We start from the raw sequence: 25,370 nt of genomic DNA, 5'->3' as shown, positions 1-25,370 counted from the left end.
TCCTATACAAATGCTGTTTAAATATTCTTAAAGTAATCCAGTACTCCACTCACAATGCCTATAAAAAGTATTCACCTGGCTCAGTTTGTGAGGACGGCCAGCTCTAGGCAGATTTAAACAAGTGCCATACTCCTTCCATTTCTTAATGATGGATTTAACTGAACTCTGTGGGATGACCACGATCCCACATCCCATGATGGGATGAGTGAGTTGGACATTGTTTTTGTAGCCATCTCCTGACTTATACTTTTCAATTATCTTTTCTCTGAGTTGCTAGGAGTGTTCTTTTGTCTTCATGTTGCAGTTGTAGCAGGAATAGTGATGAACCAGAGACTGGATGTCCCAGACACATGTTTTTTTATACTATAATCACTTGACACACATCAGCTGCACTCAGGGGATCTCCATTTCACTAACTGTGACACTGCTGCATCAACTAGCTGGAACTCTGTTGAATTAGATCAGTTACTTTAAAGGGGGTAAATATTTATGCAATCATTTACTTTACCTTATATATTTTTAATTAATTTACATTATTTTGTGTATTAAAGAGGGGTTTTTTTTTGCAAATTCTTGTCAAAAAAGCCAAGTTATATTGAACAGGATTCGTTGTGTAAAACCAACAAAAGGGTGAAACATCAAGGGGGTTGAATACTTTTTATAGGCATTGTATATTGTTGATTTTAGGTCGATTTGAACATGAAAACTTTAAGCTATAGTCATTCTAATTTTCGTTTTGTTTTTTTGTCCCACAGCTGGCTACCTGAGGCTGCTGAAATCACAATGGAAAAAGCAGCCTTTTCTCTCATTAAAAAAATAGCCCCTCAAATAAAAAAAAGTGCAAAAAACGAGATGCAGCAGCTAAACCTTACTGTACTCTCTCCGACCTGCAGCACCTGGATGATGGTCATCATCTAAAGAACTAGAGAAAAATTAAAAATCAGTCATAATGATCATACTCTGCTCATAGTGATCAGTTTGACATGATCAAAACGAGAGGTTTCTACTGTATTTACAATCTTAATATAAAAATGTGACTCCATTCATGGGTATTCAAAGACATCCACAACAAAAGATTTTTTGACGTTGCTACAAATGAGACTTAAAAAAAACATAAGCAAAATGTGGCCTAAATTAGAAACTTAGCAGAGTTTGAGAAGTAATCTTTTGCCTCTTAATATTAGCTGTGATTATGAGTGTTAGCACAGTAGGCTGGATGAAAAAAGTCAATAGAAAAGATGACAGTGTGTTAATGATCTTTAACTCTTATCGCCTCTTGAAATGAGCGGCTTGTGTGTGTGTGTGTGTGTGTGTGTGTGTGTGTGTGTGTGTCTCATTACCTGCCCTGCTTGAATTAAAGACTCATGTTTCTCAGACTTCATTAAATGTTGATGTGGGTCATGAAGTTTGTGCTTCTCGTCCCTCTGCAGATGTTAATGCAGGTCAATGAGATTACCCTTTATATATGTGTGTGTATGCGTGCATGTGTGTTTATATGTGTGCGTGACTCAGGGGGTGAAAGTGCCCATATATGCTGTTGTTAATTAAATGTTAATGCAGGTTAAATAGTATCACCTTACATTTTAATAATGCAGCTCACTTAATGACCACACGCTGGATGCAGGAGTTTTACTTTCATCACTTTACTTTTACTCTTATTTGTGTCTTTGTTGTCTTCTCCTTCTCTTCATGTGTGTGTGTGTTTGTGTTTGTGTGTGTGTGTGTGTGCGCGTGTGTACTACCATCTAATGCCATCTGTAGAACAGACCTTAGGGGCAGGGGGGGACGTTGTTCATTAACTTTAGCCACATGACTTCTAGGCAAAAGTACTGTCGAAGTGTGTGTGTGTGTGTGTGTGTGTGTGTGTGTGTGTGTGTGTCCTCTTTGCACACATGAGGTCAATCAGTTTCACTTGTACACTTCACTTTTCTCCTCCGTCTTGTCTTTTCCCTCCGTTGCAACTTCTCGTGTGATTCTGAGTGGATGATCAGCTTTCTGATCCGTAAGGACTCGGTTAATGAATGCTATATTGCTATTGATTTCTCCTCTGATCCCTCAGTTTGTTCAGGCGCAATACAAACCGCGTTTCCCTGCGATGTGGAGAGGAGGGCTCAGCTGATAGCCATGATGGAGTGTTGTGACCTAGCCCTGCAAATTGGATTTTAATGATTCAAGTATCATTTCTTGAACACTGCTCTCTGCGCCCCGCAGAAATTAAAATGTGCTGCCCTTTATGAAAGATTGAGAGAAAGGGTCAGGAAAAAGATGTTTTGCCATTTCAGCTGAAATTATGTACCTTAAAGTCCATTTCAGATTGTTGTGAAGATATGTGTTTATTTGGCTTCAAAGCTAAATTACATGAACATTTAACCCTCTGAACTCCAACTTCAGGGTGTTCTGTGTTTCTGTCAGATTTTTCTCACTGCGGCCTCGTTTTTCACTACAATATAGAAGTGCTGCCTCTCCGTGGAAACAGCACAATCATAGCAAGAAGTAGGAACTCAAAATATCATTTGTGCAGTATAACACAGGTGTCATGCTATTATTATTATTTTTTTAAATGTAATAAAACTAAAGTGACCACATGTGTTACTAATTTCAGAAAAAAATTGGGCCTCCAAGTGCTTTACATATGCTGCTCTGTGTAAACACACTGCCGTTCGGTTTTCGCTGAATTTTTATCTTTTGACAAAGCCAGTCTCAGCTGAGTCATTCATGGCGCTGCATTATTACACTCTTCTTTTTTTTTTGCTAAACCAAAGAAAAGGATGGGCTGCACTTCAATGTTTGTGAAAGTTACCTGATTTGTTCAGGTCCTGCTAATAAACTATTCGGACTTTTATCACTCAAGGATAATGCCTTGCTGCTACACAAGTCAGGTCACATATTCATGCAGAATTTAATGTTTTAACATTATCTGGTTAGAGCAAACAGTTTATCTTTGGCAAAATTATAAATGAGGCTTGTAGAATAAAGTGATTTTGATCAAAAAAACATATTTTAAGCTTAGATTGGTAAGTATTAAGTTTTTTTTCTGATGGAAGTGTTCATAATACAATATTTGTTCAAGGACCATCTTTAAGAAACCAACGATAATTTCTGTTTTTACATTTTCTGACTGATAAATTAGAAGAAAACATGCCTTTTAAACCCACTGGCGGTTTGTGGGGTTAAAAGGGTTAAAGCGAGTCTGAATAACAACGTCATCTCTCAAATGTCAGTCAACTGTTGCCGTGGGAACAAAAAAAATGTTTTTTATCTTCAATATAGTTGCACAAAAGGTGGGGACAATTCATATCCAATACGACTTTGACAGATGCTCAAAATCAGTGAATGTTACTTTAAGATTTCTATCATTTTAATTTAGATGTGCATCCCTGCTGCTGTGGGAATAATTTGTTTGGGTGAATGTAGATGGACAGATTTTCTGTAATGTCCTTCAGCACTGACCCCCTATTCTACACACACACACACACACACAGACTCACACACATACATTTCGCTCTGAGGGAGCACAGATTCAGACATTATTTCTGCCTCGCTGCTACACAAACAGGCTTGCAGAAGCCCGAGGACTGTTCACCATTGCTATGTGTATACTCACACACACACACACACACACACACACATTCAGGCAGGCACACATGTGCGTCACCCTCCCTGCAGGACTGGGGGCATGTGGAAGTCACTTGGGGATGCCAGCACATATGTGTCGCTTTGTCCTTTATATGTGTCACGTATAATAAAGAGGCCAGAGTATCTGTGTAAATGTATACAGTATCTGTTAAAGGTTAGTCTCCTCTTTAAAATGAAATCACTCTTTGCTCGGCTTCATCTCCCATTTATACAGCAAATCTCTCTCGAATCATGTGCTCCATTGCGTGTTGACCTCTTTGTTTTTCACCAGTTAAATTGTTCTGAGACTTGTTGCCCTTTAGCAAGGCAGCTGGGGTATTTTAACAGCGTTTCAAAACAAATTCCAGACAGGAGAGGCTGCATCCACAGAGAACTTCTTGTTTGAAAGACAGAAAGGAAGGTGTCGTTATTAAAGTGCACAGACAGACGTAAAGAGAGTGAGTGTGGATGAAGTTGCGTGACTGACTGCACGGAGTAGTTTGTCCCCTGACTCAGTGTGTTTCTGCAGCTTGTTAAAGTAACTGTTGTTTGTTTAGAGAGGACAAAAGCCTGTGGCAAGATGCTTCCCTTCTTCTTTGTCTTCTCGACTCTCCTTCTGGTATTATGCACCGTTTATAAGACAACCCCCCTCTTTCGCAACAGCTGAAAAAAATTCTTGAAGATAGGAAAAAATTTATTTTACAAGTCCTGTTGTGAAGGTTTCCTCAAGATACGATTACACCAGGGGAAGACACAGTCCTCATTCTTAAAATCATTTCTCTCATAAAAGTGAAACAAGCAATACTTCTATTAAATCATAATCATACATTCTCCTGTCAAGTTAAGTTTCATGGGACTTAATTACGTGACTTGACTGCAGTCTTTTGTGCTTATTTAATGTACAGTGTTGCTTTGTCAGCATATTTGATAACTAAAATCTCTCAAACTGTGATATCTCCCCACTGGACTAGCTGTTAGTTTTATGTAAGCTCAAACTGTCATTTTCTTTAGTCTGTGGTCCAGCAGGTAATGTTAACCTTGTGTTTCCCACATATAATTTACTTGGACGGGCTAATTGCCTCCGATGTATATTTGGCAACCATTTTTGCATTTTTTAGGCTGAATTTATGATGATTTAGATGTTGTGTGAGAGAGAGGGAAACGTGAGCATGCGAGTATAAACTGTTATGTTTTTTTCTCATCATAAAACCCAGTGTTACTGTCCAATTCTCCAGTTTATCACTGATGTACATGAACTACACTGCAGATTTGAGTGTAAGCAGTCCGATGTGGATTTAATGCACATAAGCAGGTCCACATTATAAACACATCACATTAAATCTAATTCTTTTGGAAACACATTAGAGAAAAAGTATTTTTAATGAGATATTAAAAACATCAAACATGCATTTTAGATGAATAATTTGAGAAGAAAAACCTCAGTTGTGACTCATAAGCGTTTGCTCAGCATCATTTAATTGTAAGTAAATGACGCAGGAAGTTATGATGAACAAACACTGTGATTGGTTTTATAAATGGACCTGAAGAAGCTTGCTAGCACAGCAACAGTACAAGGAATATGTGAATACATAAATGTCTACTCCTCTAACATAACATGAAATATTATCTCATACCTGTGCCAATACAGTATTCATGAACTTTTGATTCAATCTTTTCCTTTTTGGTTTCGCTTGCAGCCTGTCAGCATCACTCTCAGCTGATCCGGACTTAACCTGCTGTGTCAGCTCCGTCATGTGTGTGTGGATTTTTACAGAGAAGCTACTTTTCCTCCAAACCATCCACGTCCTTTTCCATTTGAGAATCTTTCTATTCCTCGATCTCCTGTTTCCACTCCCTGTGCTCCTTCCTGTTTCATCCTTGTTTCACACTCTCCGGCACTCACAACCTGACCTGAGCCCTCCACTGTTTCCCCCCTCCTCCCCCTTCTCCTCCCTCCTTTTAAACATCAAGTCATGAATTTATTATGCGAATCAAAATAGAGCAATGACTCTTTGTCCCCGTCCCTGCATGTCATTGGTCTAGAATGAATAATTCAGCCATTGTGGTTGAAGTTCGGATCAGGGAGAAAAAAAAGGGGGAATTATTTTGGAGCCGCACTATTCAGGCTATTTTCGAACGGCGAGCTGTCAGCGCCTTTCCTGCAGCGCTCACTCTTTCTTCTCCCTCTCTTCTTGCTCTCTATCATTCCTCCCACCAGTTCACTCGCTATCGCATGAAGATAGAACATATTCTTCTCTGTCTTCTCTGTCCTTGGGAAGAGCTGCGTACAAAGCAGATAGGATGGAGAAAGTCAGCCTCTTCCTTTGTGTGTTTGTTTTTTGCATCTGTGGGGTGTGTGTACATTTGTTGTGTTTTTTTTCCTTGGCTGTCTTTACAATGTGTTGGCTGACAGGTTTGTGCATCCTGCAGTACCAATCCTGAAGGTTGTTTGTCAGTACATAAGTGGTGATTATGGATGTTTTCCAGATTCCTGCTGAATAGCTTTGATGGCAAAACATGCAACATTTCCCCAGCTTTCTACTCAAAGACTGCCATTGATCTCATTACGGAGCGCTTGCCATCTCACTCTCTTTGACTCGCATTCGATGTTTGCCGTTTTAGATCTTGAGTGACAGTTATTGAATGCCAGAAAAAGAGTTCCGCATTCTCTCAGTTTGCATTTTATGATTAAATGATGCTTTACAGAGAGGATATCACAGGAGAGAGGCTATCGCTTCTCATCAGACGGCCTGTTTGGGAAGCAAAATGGTGCAGAAGGGAATGTGATGTCGCTGCGAGGGTGCAACAGAGGCCACTGAGCGGTCAGCCGCCTACACATCCATACATGATGTTCACATGGACAAAAAGACACACACACAAGCTGTGCGCGCACATAAGGTCCATCATGCGCTTGGATTCACACACATGGATGCAGATGCACACTTGGTTGATTATTCCAAAGCTCCTGGGGCATCATTGAAACTTTTCAGCCGTGACCTCGCTAAGAGGGAGAGAGATGAGCATTAGAGGGAGCGAAAATGAGAGACGGAGAGAGTCCTTGAATTTTAACCGGATGCTCCCCAGGGAGAACTCCCATCATCGCTGTGTGTCTTCAATGCCAGAGTCCCACAGCTTCCTTTTGGAGCTCAAGGACCCTGACTGCTCTGATATTCTGTCATGGAAGCTCGTCTGCCATCGCTCACTGTCTCGTTGCTTTTTGGGAGAAAAATCATTTGATGAATCAGTAGCAAAGGGTTTCTCTTATCCGGTTTTAGCGCTGGATAATGACATTCCTCCAGCGGTAGCCAATTCTTCCAGAGCAGCGGATGTACCAGAGGATAAATGTCACTATCAGTTATCAGTAATGTGATCAGGGTTCCAACTACATTATCCCTCTGGTAGTGTGTGTTTTTAAAGGGAATTTCATTCAAACTGGGTCTTATTATATAGTTTTATCCACCTTTGCTGTCAGTGATGATAACCTTGCACTCACCTTACATTGCTATGTTGAGGACAAGTTGTAAATAAAACAACAAATTAGCCAGATTATCTGTCTCGTATAATCAGCACCAAGGCTTGAGGCTTTACCAGCGGCTATTTAGGGGGCATATAGGCTTCAACATGAAGCTCTTATCATGTCGGACTGTCCCTGAACCCCAGTCAGCTCATCCTGATGTTTGTTTCATTACCTTCGCCAAGGAGGTTATGTTTTTGGCTCGAGTCGTCTGTTTGTCAGCAGGATTAAGAAAAACCAGCTGGCTTGATTTTTATTAAACTTGGTGGAAGGGTGTAGCACAGGCCAAGGAGGACCAATTAAATTTTGGAGCAGATCCGAATCATGGAGTGGATACACAAATTATTTTTCACTTTGGTTACTGTTTGTGCTGTATTCATGTGGTGTCGTTATGATCTGAGAGATTAGTTCCCAACTGGGAAAAGTCCAGTAAATGTCCCTTCCAGCTGTAAAGTCAGCAACATTTTCACAAGATCTTATTGCACTCTGATTAATAAAATACAGCATCTTCATGTTGGTTCCACTAAATAAATTTAAGCTCATGAACACACTAAAGTAGAAAGAACGACTTCTCAACTCGGAAATGGGGCCATCCAAGTGTGTGTCCATGTAAATGGACCATTACCCTTGGCGGAGGTCTGCTTTTATATCATTCTAGTTTCATTTGGGTAACACACAAAGTTGTCTGTCCTCTGCGAGGAATAAACACTCCTGTGTTTGAGATTGAGAGTTAATCCTTGACCTTGGAAACAATAGGGGACCAAGACATCTCGATAGAAGCTGTTCCAGAGCTTTTAATCATATCACTTGACCTTCCAGTTCATTCTTGACCTTTGAAAAGGTTATGTAGTGTTTTTCCAAGTTCAAGACTGAACTTTCACCCTCAGTTTTCCGAAACCATTCACTACCTCCGAGTGACTTCGACCTTGAAGTTAAATATTTTTTCTCATCTCTCTCCCCTCATTTCCTGCTCATCTCTCTAAGTGATAGACTGTCCTCCCCCTATAAAAGACCACATAGCTCATTTGTACAAGCATCCTATTTACGATTATTAGTAATTATAACAGGAGCAAAGAAAGAAGTTAGGTGACGTTGTATAAGGAGCAACAAAGTCCATACAGTGGTTTGGTGAGCACTATGCTTTTTTTTATCATAGTAATAATGTCAGCTAAAACCATCAAAATAGGATCCAGAAAAATTCCTTCCCCTGTCAGAGACCGTGAACACCTGTATGCAGACATGGACAGGTTAATAGAGGCTGTCAGAGTGCTGTGACTCCTGACAGTCTGCTGTCAATCAACAAAACAGCCCAGAACTCTCCCCTGGCAACCTGTTCAAGCTCTTTCTCCCTCTCTCTTCCTCTAACTCATCATCCCTTTGATCTCCAGCTCATATCTGTTTTCCCAGTGCTGTGTGTGTTTTGTTTCATCATTTCAACCTTCTTTTCACTCCTCCAACATCCCTTATTTGTCCAACCGCTTTTATGACCTTTCCAGAAACTTCCTCCCCTGTGATCCCACTCCTCCTCCACCACCTCCTCCTCCTCCTCACAATGATCTGTTTCTTATCACCACCTTGCTCTGCAGTGTTTACAAAGCCTTCACAGCCATATGTGTTATACATACAGCACACGTGTGTGTATGGGTGTATCCTCCTCTGGGATCTCTGCTGAGAAGAGGATCCAGGAAATGTGATGATCACCTAATGTCCTGTGAAGCTCCATCTTCCGACGCACACAAAGCTGCAAACACACGCATACACATATGCTCTGTTGGTGCTGTACAACGACAGGATAAACAGTTTTATCAGTGCTCAGGGATTGTCGCCTTTGTTTCCTCAGTACAAAGGATTCAGCTCTCTCCTGCTTTCTTTTATTCTGCATCTCCATCCTTGTCACTCTCCATTTCTCTCCCCACGTCATCCAATCCCATTTTTTCCCCTCTTTCACCTCTATTTCTCTGTCTTTCACACCTCCCCTCTTTCTGCCCCTTCATCCCCACATCTGAAACGGTAGCGACGGCTCCTATTGGTTGCGCCGACAGAATCAGAGAAACAGGCAGCCAATAAGCTTGTGGGCTAACAGGGTCACTATTATCCATGAAGCACTGCAATTACTCAGCCGTCTACATCGCTGCCATGTATGCATATGCAATGCTCTCCCCGTCCTTGTACCTATAATGCACATTTATACTGTACATGAACATCCTTCTCGGGTGTACGGCTTATGTACAACAGCTTGACTGAGAGTGAAAGGTCATTTTATATGCTGGAGGACCGTTTGATGTCAAGTAACACCGTTTTCCACATTGTGCAGTTTTACTCAAGATGCAGTCTTAGAGAAGGGAATGAGAAGCTGTGTTACATTTGCAATCAGTTTATGCATTCAGGTCAAAGCTATGCACATATTCATTGTAAATTCTCTCCCATGTGAATCCGGCACCCTGCTGCTCTTCAAAGACTGGGGATGGAAAGCTGTCACATTCCTCCCCTCCCCCTTCTTTCTCCAACTCATTCCTTTGCTCGCTGTTTACTTGCCATGCAGACAGTTATATATTTGTACCAGTCAGTCAGCCAGGCTGAGTTCAGCTGTGCAAATTACACTGCAAGTTTTCCTATTTCCTTCTTTGGACAGATGTGGCCTTTTTCACGTAGTAAAATGCCACTGACGTCTTGTGTTATAAATGGAGGATGTTTCATTTAATTTATTTGTAACTCAGGGCCGTGATCACATGGTATGAAGTACAGCTGATTACTACTGCATAGACTCTGGCTCTGAATGGCATCACCAGTGCAAGATGGCAGCAGACATATCCTGGATTATTTCACTTTTGTACAATTAGTGCAGTGCCCGTTGTTGCATTGTGCAGGTGCAGTGTGCAGTTTTGTCCAGAAATGCTCAGCTAAACCACTTTACATGTGATACTGTGCATTCTTAGGCCTAGAACAATACACCTGCCAAGACATAGTTGTCTCTTCTAGCAGTGGTAGAGGCTATGTTTGCAGACATTTGTAACATATACTACCACAATTTTTTTTTTAAGTTTATATAATTGATTTATACCATTTTTTCAAAATCTTTTTATCATTTAATTTAAGGATATGTGTCCAAAGTCTGGTATGGGATTAATGGGTACTGAATGTACCCTTTAAGTCCTTGTGTGTTTTAAATAGGTAGGTTTTGATTCTGCTGTATAGCGCCACAGCACAACTATACAATCTTTTAGCCACAATATGAGCTCATCCTAATTTCACAAGCACTGCACTTCCTTGGGTACTCAGCAACACACCCGCCAAGTGTGATGTTGATCGGATGAATGGTTGTCGAGAAACTCAACTAACAAACAAACATGCAATCAGATAAGCTATAGACCTTGTGTGATCTATAGCTTATCTGATTGCATGACAAAATTAATTTAAACATAAATGTGCTTCTGAAATAATGCTATGTCAATACCCTTCTCTATAATTGATTCTGCATGCATTTTTACATTCATACTCGGCTGCAGATCCCCTGGTTTTTATCCTTTATATCTTTCAGTGACCAAACGAATTCTAGTGTTGTTCTCTCTAAAATTGCCTATACTTTTGGTTTTCATAGATCAGATACATTTCCAGTTTCCACATAAATACCACCTGACCTCACACTTGTGAGCTCACTTACAAAATACTAAATTTCCAGCGATGTGATTTGGAGCAACATCAGGATTCCTGAGCCTCTCTTCTGGCTTCTGACTGAGCGTCAGACCTAATTTGCATCATTAGATTCTCTCAACTGTGGAATAGCTTTGACCTTCCTCCATCATTAGTGACAGAGTGAGACAGAGTGTCCCTCTTACCTCCCTTCCGTCCGCTCTTTCCCTCCTCTTTCATCCATTACACTCACTTCTTCTCTGTCCTCCATGTCCATCATCTCCTCCCCTGATACTCAAATCTATCAATTGCTCACATTGTGGTCTTATTATGCAGCTCTGCGCTTATCTGTTTCAATCTCCCCCCTTCCATTTCTTTTCATCACACTTCTTCCTGGCGGTATTCGTGGCGGTATACCGAGGAGGCGTCTGCTGTCTTGGTTTTTAAATTCCCTGTTTGGCTTTCACCTATCTAACGAGCTGGAGAATTGAATTAATTTCTTTTCTACTCGTCACCGAAGGGATATAAAAACCCACTCCCGCAACTCATACACACTCACAAACATGCACATGTGCACACTGAGCTGTGCAGGGTGAAAAAGGGGCCGTTGCCTTTCAGGTGAAATGTCTCCAGGGAAATGTTTTCCTTTGCAGCAATCGCCCGGCTATCATCACAATCTGTGGCTGCTCTGAAGACGACGTGATTTCACTTCGCAATGACCAACCCTTGGGATTGGCTCCACCATTTTGTTATCTGGAAACTCATTAGCCTTTAGCAAGGAAATGACACCAGAAATGAACTTCCTTCATATCCCGTCTCGAGCCCGGTAATCAGAACTGTGATGGCAGAGTCTCCTGTTTGCATGAAGGACAGGATTGTCTTATTGGCCAACAATATGACACCTCATTTATCAGCATGACCCACACAGTGCTGCACTGACATATACAAATAAGGCAAATTAATATTCTGATAATATTCTATTTTACAAATGTGAGGAAATACCGCCCAAATAAAGCTCACGGCGGTGACCAAGCTTTTTTGGAAGCATGTGTGAGATAATTAATGAGTCATTTCAATCCACGCCAGTAATAAGGCCACAGATCCCCAAAGGGCAAGACTAATTCAAGGCTGTTCAGTCACTTGTCAGACTGTGTGTCACTCAAAATGATTGCTGCCTGCATGTGTGAAAAAAAAGTATTTTCTCAAAGACAGGTCAAGTTTGATTAAATGATTTTATCTCTCTGCTATTCTTAACTCTTTCTCTCTAACTTGCACTCTTGCTAATAATCTCTGCACTTGCTGGTTAATTACACCCCAGGATAAACAATTGCCCTACTAAACGCTTTTCCTGAATACACTTAAAAAAAAAAAGAAAAGAAGAAGAAGCCATGTAAACAGAGGCTTATTCGCGTGCACGCTCAAGCACAATTTGTGCAGCTTTGTGTAGCTTCAGTAGTGCACGTACCCGACTTAATGACTTGAAAGTCTTCTATCTGCCTACCAGCTGGCGGGTGTCCAAACCTCTGATCTGCAGCTCGAGCTCTTCATCGTTCCTGAAAAGACACGATGGTGCACATAAAGCACGGTATCAGACACACCGGCACACATGCCATTTCAACACATCACAGTGACTGTGTTTGAATCTGAACCGAGAACAGAAAAGTGATTTTGTGCATTTTTTAGCGGGAGGAAATGGGCTCTGTAGCTGCTCCAACCTGCTCGCTAATGAGGCAAAGTCCCATCCTGGATAACAGGACTACACTTGTAGTGCCACTACCTTACTGTAACTGCTGAATGCAGAAGAATGAGGTTACAATGTGCAGGGATGTAAAATCCCTCAATTAGGGAAACCTTCTTGTAGTTTTGAATCACATCAGACACAAGTTTCAATCATCTTCAGATAGACGATAAAGGTTTCTTCATTCATTCTTAATGTCTCAGTGAAACATTGTCTGAATGTTCTGCCCACGCTGCAGTGACACAGATGGCAACGTTTCCCTTGTGATTGTGTCATTGTGGCAAAATGTGGTCCTGGAGACAGCCACTGTAGCGGGAACTAAGTAGGAAGTACTTTGCCCGCTGTTCTCTGTGGACAGTTTTTTTCAATGTCAAACCGTTGTCTGTAGTTTTGCTAGCTAGCTAACTATTGAATCTTTCTATGTGATGCTATCTTTTCAGACTGATGATGGACGCCATTTGGTATCAGCTTGAGTAAGCACATGCCATATGTTGTTGTTTTACTGGAAGACAGCATTATCAGAGAAATAGAAATTTTATTTTTTGGCATGTATTGTTAAATATGTGCACAGATGGATTTTGGTCAAAATCTTCACCTCAGATAGCTTTACAGTTGCCAAACACATTAGTTTGTCATCACAAATACCTTTTCTCTTACGAAGCTAAAAGTAAAAGATACTGTCTGAAACAATAAACAGCATAAATCTAAAATATTTTACTAGCTTGTCAGTTAGCTAAGCAGCTAACTTTAAACAGTGTTTTGTAGAATAGTGTAGCATTCTAATTATCCTTTGATACATATCCTCCTTTACAAGCTCATGCGGCTAACATTAGCTTAAATCGCTAGCTGCAGCTTCTTACGTCAGTTGTCATTTCAGAGGACAAAATTAACGTTTGTCGGGTTGAAAAAAGATTATTTCATTGACTCCTGTATGAAATAAAGTTGTTACATTGTTACAAGATGTACTGTAAGAATTTGAGTGCTAACTTTACCATCGTAATTGTAGCTTACGATGATGATATCATACGAAAACATAAAGATTAACAGGCATTGCAACATATAGCCTCCTAAAATGCCATCTAAATCTAAAATTCTGATTTATTTCTTAATACCAGGAACAACTAACACTACAACAGCACTTCTGTTTCTTATTTTCCATGTCTCCTAGAGGATTGCTTTTTGCCTGTTTCAGCTTCAGCCTTGAAATTAAAAGTTTTACCAATATAAAACGTGTTAACATTAGCCACTGATTTGTATTATATATTAAAATGTACGTCGCTTTGGATAAAAGCGTCTGCTAAATGACATTGTAGAATTGTATAAACGGGGATGTAACCTAAAGGGGTTTTAAAAAGTTAATTGCCATCTAAAATTTAAGGACCCGCACTAAAGCTTGTCTCAAGTGTCCATGTTTGTACATGGTGTATGCTTTGAGCTTGTATATACGTGTGAGTCAGAGCTTCCTGTGAGACAAGTGAAAATACATTCATAGCTTAAACATACCTAAATTTAGTGATAATGTGTGGGTGACTTTGCTGGGATGTAAACCAATCTGTTCCCCTTTTAGGCCATGGCATTTCATCAATGTGTGCCAGAGATTTATGATAACACCGTAACCCCTGAACCTCCAGATCACATGATAACATGAAAGGTTGGAGGGGAGTGATGTCACATGGCAGAAATAGTGTGTGTGTGTGTGTGTGTGTGTGTGTGTGTGTGGGCGCACTACAACTGAAAACTTACAGACGTAACACCTGAGTAGAGACCATATGGTTGCAGGCAAGGTTACCAATCTTATAAACTGGATTCCCGGGTTTGTTTACTACACTATGTATCTGCTTGTGTGTGTGTGTGTGTGTTTGTGTGTGTGTGTGTGTGTGTGTGTGTGTGTGTGTGTGTGTGCGTGCTCTCAGTATGTGTAGCCATGTGCTCAGGTTGGAGCCAGAGAAAAGCAGGTCAAAACACTGCAGGGTGTGAGAATCATCAGAATAGCTTCAGCTAATTAAAGGTGCCAGACCTTTGAGTAAAACAAAAGGATCCTTTTAATGATCCGCTAAATGTTAGTGCTGACTGAAGAACTCTTTGTTTTCAACATATTACGGGTGTAGATAGCCAGAGTGACTATTACTATACCCCTTCACACCCACAGTTTATTAAATATTTATTATTCTCTTCCAAAGAAAACAGTCGCTTACTCCAGACTAAAACATCTTTACAACTTTTAGAATTATTATAATAAACAATGGTATGTAAGTATGTACAGTGGGTTTCTACCTCTCCTGCACATGTATTTTTTTTTCCAATTACTTTTCTTTTAAATGTGCAAATAAAGAACTAACAAGGAAGAATCCTTATGACTTTTCTTCTAGCGCCACCATGAGGTTCACATTTGTGAATTTTAGTAAATATTTCTTGACTACGCAAAATTTTTATCTGCACAAAATTATATCCATTATCATCAGCTGTACTTTATATTTAGTCCAAATCAGCAAAGTTAGCATGCTTTACTAAGATGGTGTACAATTTTATGGTAAACATGTTAAACATCAACAATTTTAGCAATGCCACTGTGAGCATGTTGGCCAGCATATGCCAGTGTTAGTGTTCTTGGCAAAAATAGGAATTAATCTTTGGTGCCTTGGGTGCTACTCGGAAGCACATACAGTTTTTGACCACACACACACACACACACACACACACACACACACACACACACACACACACACACACACACAGACACACACACACACACACACACACATTACCACAGGCACACCACACCACAACTCATGTACAAGCCAGTTTTTCATGAGAAACAAAGGCAAATTGAAAGAAAGAAATGCAACCAATGGTTTTATTGCCAAATATGACTTGGACTTTAGTTGATCAAAAAACGTAAAAAGTGTGGCAATCATTCTACCCTTGGTACAGCAGCTCACGGGCTTAAAGCTTGGGCTTAGCCTCTACAGTTAGCATTTAGCTCAAAATACCACTGTGCCCCGAGTAAAGCCTCACAGTTAATATAAAGACTTTTAAAATTGATTTACAACTCTGATCCCAAAAACGTTGGGACGAAAATGACAACCAAAAAAAACAAACAGAATGCAATGGGTTGCAATTGAATATAATACAAAAAGATACATGATTTTATAATATTTTTCTTTATTTCTGTCAGTGTGTTTGCTCCATAATGGTCAGTGTTAAAGGTTGTCACAGAGAGGTACCAGATGGGACACAACAGGGTTATAGATACATTTATAGAAGCGTGTTCTACTTTTGAATAGAACAAACAGCGTTTGAAGTGATTCATTGGCTGCCGCAGTGTTGTTTTGTTTTTGTTTTTCCCCCTTTAATCCCACCATCCCGCCGCGTATATTCATCACAACTGTCAAACACAGAAGGACTCTCTTCAGCTGTCAGATTACACCCAGGAAGAAAAAGAGACAACAAAGACAGAGGGAGAAAGAGTGTGTGGCTCTACATGTAGGATTCCAGTTTAATCTATTTTTGGTGCACAGGGGATTTCACATAAAGGTTGAAATTCCAGCGCTGTGAAAGCTGAGACACTGAAAACTATCTAGCACTTAAATTTGTAATAGGGAATACTTAATACTAATTTTAATTTCTGACAATTGTCAATTATTAATGTAATCTGACAGGCTAGACAGGATCAGAACAGATAGCCGGTTGTTTCGACAGGTGGATGGTTTCGTTTGTCTTTCTGGTCTCTTTTGCAGTGAGCACAGAGAAAATAATTACAGCGGGGGAAAAATGCATATAAAGTTACAACCACTTCAGAGGATTGAAACATGCCCACACACACACACGCACACACACTTCATTGATGTTTGTCATGGATTTGATGCTCTGGACTGCACAGCACAGTTGCTCATTATGACAGAGAGGAAAATAACAGAGCCAGTATTGAGTGGGAACAAAATCAAGCTGGGAACAAAGTAACACAAGACATCAAAGACGTGAAGCAAAAATATTGTATCTTTCTCAATATGCATGTTTTTAGGGAGATATTGATGCAACATTTCACCCCCTGACGTACAACAACGAGAACAGCATGATCGAAAATATCAAACAGATGCTTATTTACTGGTTACACTGGTTGCAGAATCAGCACAGACACATTCAAAATCAATGAGGAAGTTAATACCTGCGTCTTCTAATTGATTCAAATTGAGAAGTTTGTTCTCTTCAAAACAAAAATATCGACTTTGTAGGTTCATAATTGACATTGTCAAAAGAAAAGCACATTTTTCACAGTTCTTTGTCACTATCCCAAGGCCACCAGCTGTGTTCAAACTGCAAACAAATACTGTGGTGCATTCTAACTGGAAGGTTTAAAGACTTTCTGAGAGAAATGCCCGGATGTGTACAAGACAAGCAAGAATTTCCGAGTATGAGTTGTGAGCTTACTGGACGAACTGAAATATATTGTGGCTCTTCATCAAATGGCAGACAGTTTAAATAATTAACCATTGGATAAAATAATTAAGAATGATGGCTTGTGACATTTAAATGCAACCAAGAAGGAGATCACCTATACAGTATATCGTACAGAACGTCCACACTTAACCATTTACGCTAATAATTTGAATTTTCCTTATGCTTACGTACATCCACGATTAACTATTTTTAGTACAGTAACTCAGACCATCATCATGTGATACAGAGAAGACATATCTCTTGAGTTTCCTTCAGTGCTAACAGTCTGCTGGATGTGGCACACTTATTTGCTAATTCAGCAGGCAGTACATACAGGCTGAGCATGCAGTGCATTAGTATGCAATATGAAACACAGCCACAGACCTTCATTTCACAGGAAGATAAACATTTAAAGTCTGTTTACATGTAAACAGCAGTCTCCCTCGGGACGCACTGCTTATTCAGTGTTCATGTTTATATTCCAGTCATTATGATCTATGAATAAACAGAAGAATATTCACAATATTTCTCTGCCATGAAAGCAGGAACTGCAATACAGCACTGTATATAATTTTATAGACACAGTCATGGAAAAAAATATTAGACCACCCTTTTTCTTCAATTTCAAGGCGAATTTGTATATATGATAACAACAAAAATTGCTCATAAGAGTTTAATTTAAGAGCTGATATCTAGCCATTTGATACTTGATAATAACCAAATTCATTTTCAATAAAACCATGGGAAATGGCTAGAGATAAGCCCTTAAATTAAACTCTTATGAGCTATTTTGTTGTTATCATTATATTTGTCCAAACAAATGTACCTTTAGTTGTACCAGGCATTAAACTGAACAATAAACTGAAGAAAACAAGGGTGGTCTAATAATCTTTTCCATGACTGTAGATAGATAGATAGATAGATAGATAGATAGATAGATAGATAGATAGATAGATAGATAGATAGATAGATAGATAGATAGATAGATAGATAGATAGATAGATAGATAGATAGATAGATAGATAGATAGATAGATAGATAGATAGATAGCAGCTTGTGACGCATCACTTTCAGTAGCTTCTGCCGCACTGAGTGAAACTGATAAAGACTACAGCTATCAGTTTCATGGGATTTGCCAGTCAGACCCCCTGGCGTGCCAGCACCCCTCACTGAGGTCTCAGTGTCCAAAGTGAAAACATGTGACAAGTGACACACACACACGCACACACAAACACAAACACACTCTTACACACTCACAGGGATGAAAAGACCTTTTGGGCTCATCTCCCTTCTAATCCACTTAGCGTTTTCTACCTTCTGCCCACACACAACCCAGACAGCTCCTGTCTGAGTGCAGAGACATTTATACTCTGTGTGTGTGTGTGTGTGTGTGTGTGTGTGTGTGTGTGTGTGTGGTGTTGGAGTATTATTCAATATAAGATTATTTTTAGTAGTTTTGGTGGTGGGTGTTGTTTGTTGAAGAAGTCATTTGAGGACTGCGAGAGATTCTTTCCCCCTTAATAAACAAGCAGCACACTGTTTTTATTTTTTGTCTGTTGGGGTTTTATCTTAGCTTGTTTTAGCTCTTGTTTGTTGTGTTGTTGTTCCTCTGTGGCTGTCAGGCATTGTTCTTGATGCACTGTGCATCCTCCGCTGATGTTCAGTTTCAATGCGACTTTGGCTGACTTTGAAGCAGTTGGAGAACAGAAACTGGAGTTTGGCTTCGTCAGCTCGTGCCACTTTTCGCTAACTAACACTCGGTATTGGTGTCGTGTCACTTTGCTGTGCTTCTCAGGAAAGATGCAGACATACAGACATCCTCTCGGAGAAATCACAGAGATCTGTGAAGTATTTTGGGGATCACCTGGTTAGAGGGGAAACAGTACAGTAGGATGAGTCAGAAAAGCGTCTCCGGTTTTGTGAAACATCATCCCATCTGTACGAGGAGACAGTCATTTGCAGAGAGGTGATGCTTCCCTAAAGGATGATGAAGTGTGTGAGTGTGTGTGTGTGTGTGTGTGTGTGTGTGTGTGTGTGTGTGTGTGTGTGTGTGTGTGTGTGTGTGTGTGTGCGTGTGTGTGTGTGTGTGTGTGTGTCCTGTGAGCCTCTTGCTGTGTTGCAGACTCAAGTTCTCAGGAGTATATGAGAGGATCGAGACTGACAGTGTGGATATGTTGCCTTTTATCCTCAGCTCAGCAGCTCTTCAACTCAGTGCTCATGCAGGCAATGACTGTATCATATATAAATGTATAGGCCTATTAAACATTAAAGAATTATGATTAAAAGGAGTAAAAGAGCTGTTAGCTAAAAGTGAAAAATAAGTCAAATTTATCAATCAAAATACAGCAAATGTCAGAGAAGCCTTTAAAGAGTAACTCAGGCTGAACATCAGTTCCATCTCTGGTCGGAGGTTTGATGCACATTGCACCTGTAACAAGACCCAGCAGTGATGTCACGGGGTCCTCTGCACTGTACAAAAAAATATTTAAAAAATTAAAAATTATTTTAAAAATTATTTTTTCTTGTATTTTTCTACATCAAGTGCAACAGCCATGAAAATGTAATTACTTTTATTACAAATATTAACCATAAAACGGGCATTGAAATTTGGAATGGGACATCATAGATTTTCTTTACAGTATTATTCAATTGCTTTTCAATTGCTTAATGGTCTTGAATGTTAAATTACAGTGTATTATTTGTTAAAAAAATGTTTAAAAAAAATACACATCTTAATCAGCTTAATGTAAAACTAAACTTTCTGGGGGTTTTTTTACAGTAAAGCTTTAAATGTAAGTTCCTTTTTTTTTTTTTTTTTTTAAAGAAAAATGGTAAAAAGTCTGGCACCAATAGTTACCAAGCACTTATTGTCATATTATAGTTTTAAAAAAGAAGCTTATAATTTATTTATTTTATAAATACAAATATTTACTGTATTTCATCCATATTTATAAAAAATATAATAACTATAATCAATATATAATAACTTTTTGTTGTTTACTGTTATTTGATGGCAACTTTTGCTGCCAGACTTTACTACTGTTTTTATGATTTATTTTTTACATTGAGGTCTACATCTCTGCAGCAAGATGAGAAGTTATACCACTAAAGCTCAGCAAAAACAATATTTTCAGGCGGTGTTAAGTTTTTTTAAAGTCCTCCTCCAGACCCATTTAAAAGTAAAGTCTCTGCTATGATTACTAATATATGTAATATGTATGGTTTTCCCACATAGGAAGTAAAAAAAAATAGAAAAAATTTCAAGACGTACCATTAGTCAGTCCAATGAAACACAACTGCTGCATCAAGTCAAAGATTTATGTTCTTAGCTGTAATCAGCTAAAGGTCAAACCAGGCAGCATGTCAGTCCCAATCAGTTCACACTCACTGCCTCAGTGACTCAGAGATCTTAGAGGAAGCAGCTCCAGTAGCATTGTATGGCACAAGCGTCGTCATGAGAATCGTCTCTTATTGCAAACTCAAAACAACTGCAGTGTCCTTCACATGGCACGCTGCAGCCCGCTGAACTGATGTCAGCTTTAGAATAAACACTGGAAGTTGTGGTTAATGGTCACTGGTTGTCAATGTAATGATGTCCACGATCTAGACAAACAACCAAGACTTTATGAATGTCGTCCAAGTGTTCTGTTGATTCTTTCCATGTTCTTTCTGTTCCAGTTTTTTATTCATAATTTAGCTTTGTGTTCCCACTCCAGGCACTGCACGCCTCGTCACTGTGGGGATGCTGCTCTGTGAGCCGCCACCCAGGGCTTCTTCCATTTTTTTCAGTCCCTAATTATGTTGTGATGACAGTTTTCCTTTGTTATCATCGCGGGTCTGAGTTTGGGCGTTGTTGTTTTTGTTTTTCACTGACTGGATTACAATGTGGGCATCGTGAAACCTTTTTGAAACTCAAACTTTGATTAGATGAGACACAAACAAACTTTATTTGATTATCAGACTTACAAAAGACACTTTGATGTTGTTGGACTCGTTTATATTGCTTGTAGTTTAATATTGAGAATTTCCAGACCTTAATAAAATCAGAAATCTGCCTTGAATAAATTTACCACAGTTGTCTTCCCTCCTGACTGTTTACATCCCCCTTCTCTCCCCACATGCACTGCAGCAGTATTAAAGAGCTGCTAAGCTGTACTACACACTTGACTTGGGCTTAAAATTGGAGTGACTAAGCACAGATTTAATATTGGACTTATAGCTACTTAGCAATGGAAAGCACAAACTGTCAGCTTTCCTCTGAAAAGTAAAAACTTGTCAAGTTTGCACCTCAGTTGGTTTGCAACAATACAATGTAAAAGCTTTCCCTAATAACCTGCTGGCTGCTCGATTGCGCCTACATCACTGATGCTAAATAGTGAGAGGTTTTTATTGTGTGTGTGTGTGTGTGTGTGTGTGTGGTGGTGGTGGTGGTGGCGGGGTCAGCGAGTGTGTGTGTCATAGAGAAAGCGAAAAAGCCAGACAAAGCTTATGAAGGAGGGATATGAGGGAGATTCACGCTCTGCTGGCAGAGTATAAAGGCAACCGGTCAACATGGAGGACCTATTTATGGTCAGACACACTGCCACACAAACACACAAATACACACCGCACAATAACCACAACCTTATTTTTCCCCACAGTTATTTTGGAAGCGTCTCTCCTTGGCAGTGTGATGTTTTTAATCAGGCTATCCTGTCTGTGTAAATTAGGTGAAACAACCGGTGTTTGAGACATCTGGCCATGGCCATCGGGGTTGTGCCTGTGCAGGCTGATGATGCATGTGTGTGATTAGACTCGGATGTTGTTCCCCAACATCTGTTCATTGGGTCAGCTATCTAAAAGTTAGTTATTTTTAGCATCCAGGCTGATTTTCCCTCCATTCTTCTCCATGTTTCCTCTGGACAGCTGGCCTGTGGCACAATCTGTCGGGAGAGTTGTTGGATTTGCCACTGTTGTTGCCTTAACATCTGGCAAATGTTAATTTACAGTTTTCAGTGTGGATATGGGGACTCCTCCTGTGATTTCTGTGTGTGTTGGCTGTCCAGGACAAGCTGTACGACTTACTCCGAGCTCCTTTGAAGCAGAATAAAGACACAGGCTGCTGATAAAACCACCTGCTGCAGGAAAAGCTATCCTCACTATTTGCCATGGGGGTGAGAGTAAAGGTGTGTGTTTATCCGTCTGCACACTGAAGTCCTCTGGGTCCATGTGTTCGATGGAGTGTGTGTGTGTGTGTGTGTTTTAAAGATCCCTGCCTGTCCTTGAGTCCAGCAGTGGGGACCTTGTCTGCCTCCACGATGTCAGCTCACTGATTCATGCAGCGATTCTGCTACTGACCCGTAGGATGACTCTCATGGGGGGTGTGGAGACAGGCTGCATCCATCACGCTGCCTAAGAGCCGGGCAGATGTGCACTGACACGCACACAGACAGTATATACACTCAGAATACAACCAGACAGTCTATGCTAGCAGCTGAAGCACCAATGCTAGTGGCAGCATGATTTCAAAGAATGTATCACCAATTGGTTTGTGATCTACCTTTTCAGAGGCTTGAGTTTGGCATTTTGGCCGTCTCCATCTAGTTTTTTTGGAGCTAGAAGTGACGGCAGGATGCAGTGAGGGAAGGGAGATGGGTGGATTGCAAGCTAACGTTAGCGCTAGTTAGTTAGCATGGTCCGTCTGTAATTCAGTTAACTGTGATATTCATTGGGATACTAATTTTGGATTTTGAAAAACAGGCTTCAAATAAAATGTACTTACTTGAAAAAAAATTGAACAGCAGACTCCTTAAAGCAGACCTGGGCAATAGGAGGCCCGAGGGCCACATCCTGCCCGTTGGCTGTCCCTGTCAAGCCCGCATGAGGTTACCCGGAAATTAGAAATCAATACAACCACAGTGCTTTTATTTTGAAGGCGATTTACATATGTGCGTGCATGCATACGCACCTGCACAGAAACACTGAGTTCCCTTGTTACCTTGTGAAAAACAATTATTTGCTTTTTGAATAAAGTTAATAATTTGACTTACTACACATTAACATAGTCTTATCATAACATGTATTATTACCAGTAGCAGCTCTAAACCAGATAATTTACTGCTTTTTATAAAGCGATGAAATTAATATTGAGCAGAATTGAGTTCAGAGTATTGGTCCGGCCCTCCCCAACCTTTAGAAAATCTCATGTGGCCCCTTGGCAAAATGAATTGCCCACCCCTGCCTTAGAGTGTCTTTTAGAACAACCAAATGCTGAACACATTTCAAGAAGACATTTTTGGGCATTTTTTCAATAAGCGTTCATGAACTAAAAAAACACACAGTGCACTGTGGTAGCAACTTGTCAATTATAACATAGCATACCCTGTTAAATTGTCCATTTTATTCATAACAAAAATCACATCATGTATTAAAAAAGACTTGAAACTAGAGATTGAGATAATAAATTAATGAGTAAAAGGTTTACTGAGGTAATAAATCAAGGGAGAAGTAGGGTCATTTTCTCATAGACTTCTGTACAATGAGACTACTTTTTGCAATCTGCGCAGTTGCCCCCTGCTGGCCATTAGAAAGAATGCTGATTTTTTTTTTTTTTTGGCTTTTCAGACCAGGAGGCCTCCCTTTCTCATCCTCACATTATTAGCATTTTTGATATATCTTATCTTGGTTTAGTGTGTTAGCATGCTAACATTTGCAAATTGGTAATATATACTTAAGAGAATATTAACCTGAAGAAAGTGCTAGATGGATGTTCAAGAGATAAAAGTTTTTGCTTAACATCCTCAGGCAACCAACGATGTCTGCACCACATGTCATTCTATCAGAGATATTTCACTCTCATCTAAATAACAAAAAATCTGACTTCATGGTGGCACCACAGGAAAAGCCAAGTTATCACCAAAGTCAGTAGGATTCATCATCTTGGCACCATGAATGTCTGCACAATATATTGTGCCAGTTCATCATGTAGATATTGAGATATTTCACTGAACAGGTGAAGAATTTGATGAGGACAAGTCAGGGGAGGACCAAAGTCATTGAGATTCAACCTCTGGGGACCAGGAGTAGTGAAGAGGAAGAGGAGATATCACCATGTGTTAAATTGCTCGTTATTTCAGAACATCTGTATACTCATGTTTGTTTTTCCGATCTCTCTGTTACTCTCCTGGGCTTTACTCCATGGAGACGCTGAGGTTTGCTGCTCTGTTGTTGTGGTCATGGTGAGTTGTTGCTGGTTGACAGTGCGAGGCTGAATTGCTGCTGAGAACTGGGTCAGTTTGTGCGGCAGCCTGCACAGCAGCCTCTCTCTGCCTGCGTTTTGTCTTGCAGTGAATGGAAAATTGTGCCAGATTTCAACCAGATCCTTCAGATATGGGATCTGTAAACAGAGTGTTTTCCAGACCTGTCAAAAAAAACTGTGGGACTTATCCACCCTGAGGCTTAGTAGATGAGACACAATCTCTGGAGGTTTTACTGCAGTTTGTGTGTGTGTGTGATCATGTGTGAAAAAATGTGCATGTGTGTGAAGAATTATGTCTGCCATCATTTAAATTTAGCTTAAATCCCATTTCATCCTGTTTGATCCCATTGATGCCAACGCACTGAAACAGTCAGATATGATTAGCCGTTCAAGAGGCTGTTTTCTAAATCCAACTTACTAGAAAGACTTGAGACTTGAGGCAAAGCCGGCAGCAAAGAGAGGCTGGCGACTTTAGGCTCTTTTAACTGTGTCGCCCTCTGAACACTGCCCACTGCTAAGCACAAACCAACCCATATATTATTAATCAGTTGGGCTCTGCCTCCTCCACTGCCAGCATCATTTGAACATGATACTCCCTTGTGATGATGATATATTCTTTCTCATTTCCACGTCATCTGAAAAACAAAGAACCGAGCAAATAAAAAAGTTTAACATGTTGTGTTTCTGGTGAGCGTTTTCATGAGCTTTGCCACACTCTCAAGTTTTTCCCTTGTATAAAGTATAAAAGCATCACCACTTACTGCTAACTAGATGGACACTGAGTTGTGTTCCAGATCTAATGCCAGGTGCTCTTTGACTGTCTCTGAGTAGAAAACAGTGTGTGGGAGAGATGACAGGTTGCCTGAAGGAATGTTAAAGCACGAGTGATTCATCTCATCTCCGTGCAAGGAGGACCAAAACGATTTTTAATTCATACCCAGTAAAATGCCACATCCTACGCAGACACGCATCCACACATACCTGATCAAATACATAATGTGACTTGAGCACACAGTGATTCAAACACCTATTTCTCTTCACATTTCGGAGCCGCGGCTGGCATGCGTGGCTTCCGGGCATAATGTGATTGTTAAGGAGCTCGGCCTGCCTCCATGCGTGGTGATAATAAATTCATTGTGTTTGTCAAAATGGAGCAGACGCTCTCAGTGCTGCAAGGAGAGCTGAGGAGATGCAACATG

General features: G+C 40.1%; 1 protein-coding gene across 1 annotated transcript in view; it reads left to right on the top strand.

Annotated features, from left to right (window-relative positions):
- LOC131980035 (leucine-rich repeat and immunoglobulin-like domain-containing nogo receptor-interacting protein 3) overlaps nucleotides 1-25,370 on the top strand; it is a 42,486-nt gene that overhangs the window by 6,565 nt on the left and 10,551 nt on the right. The gene's annotated exons all lie outside the window — the stretch shown is intronic.

The sequence above is a fragment of the Centropristis striata genome, chromosome 11 (assembly GCF_030273125.1).
Source record: "Centropristis striata isolate RG_2023a ecotype Rhode Island chromosome 11, C.striata_1.0, whole genome shotgun sequence".
NCBI classification, from domain to species: Eukaryota; Metazoa; Chordata; class Actinopteri; order Perciformes; family Serranidae; genus Centropristis; species Centropristis striata.
Note: the sequence above shows the minus strand (reverse complement) of the source record. Positions and strands in the feature narration are given on the sequence as shown.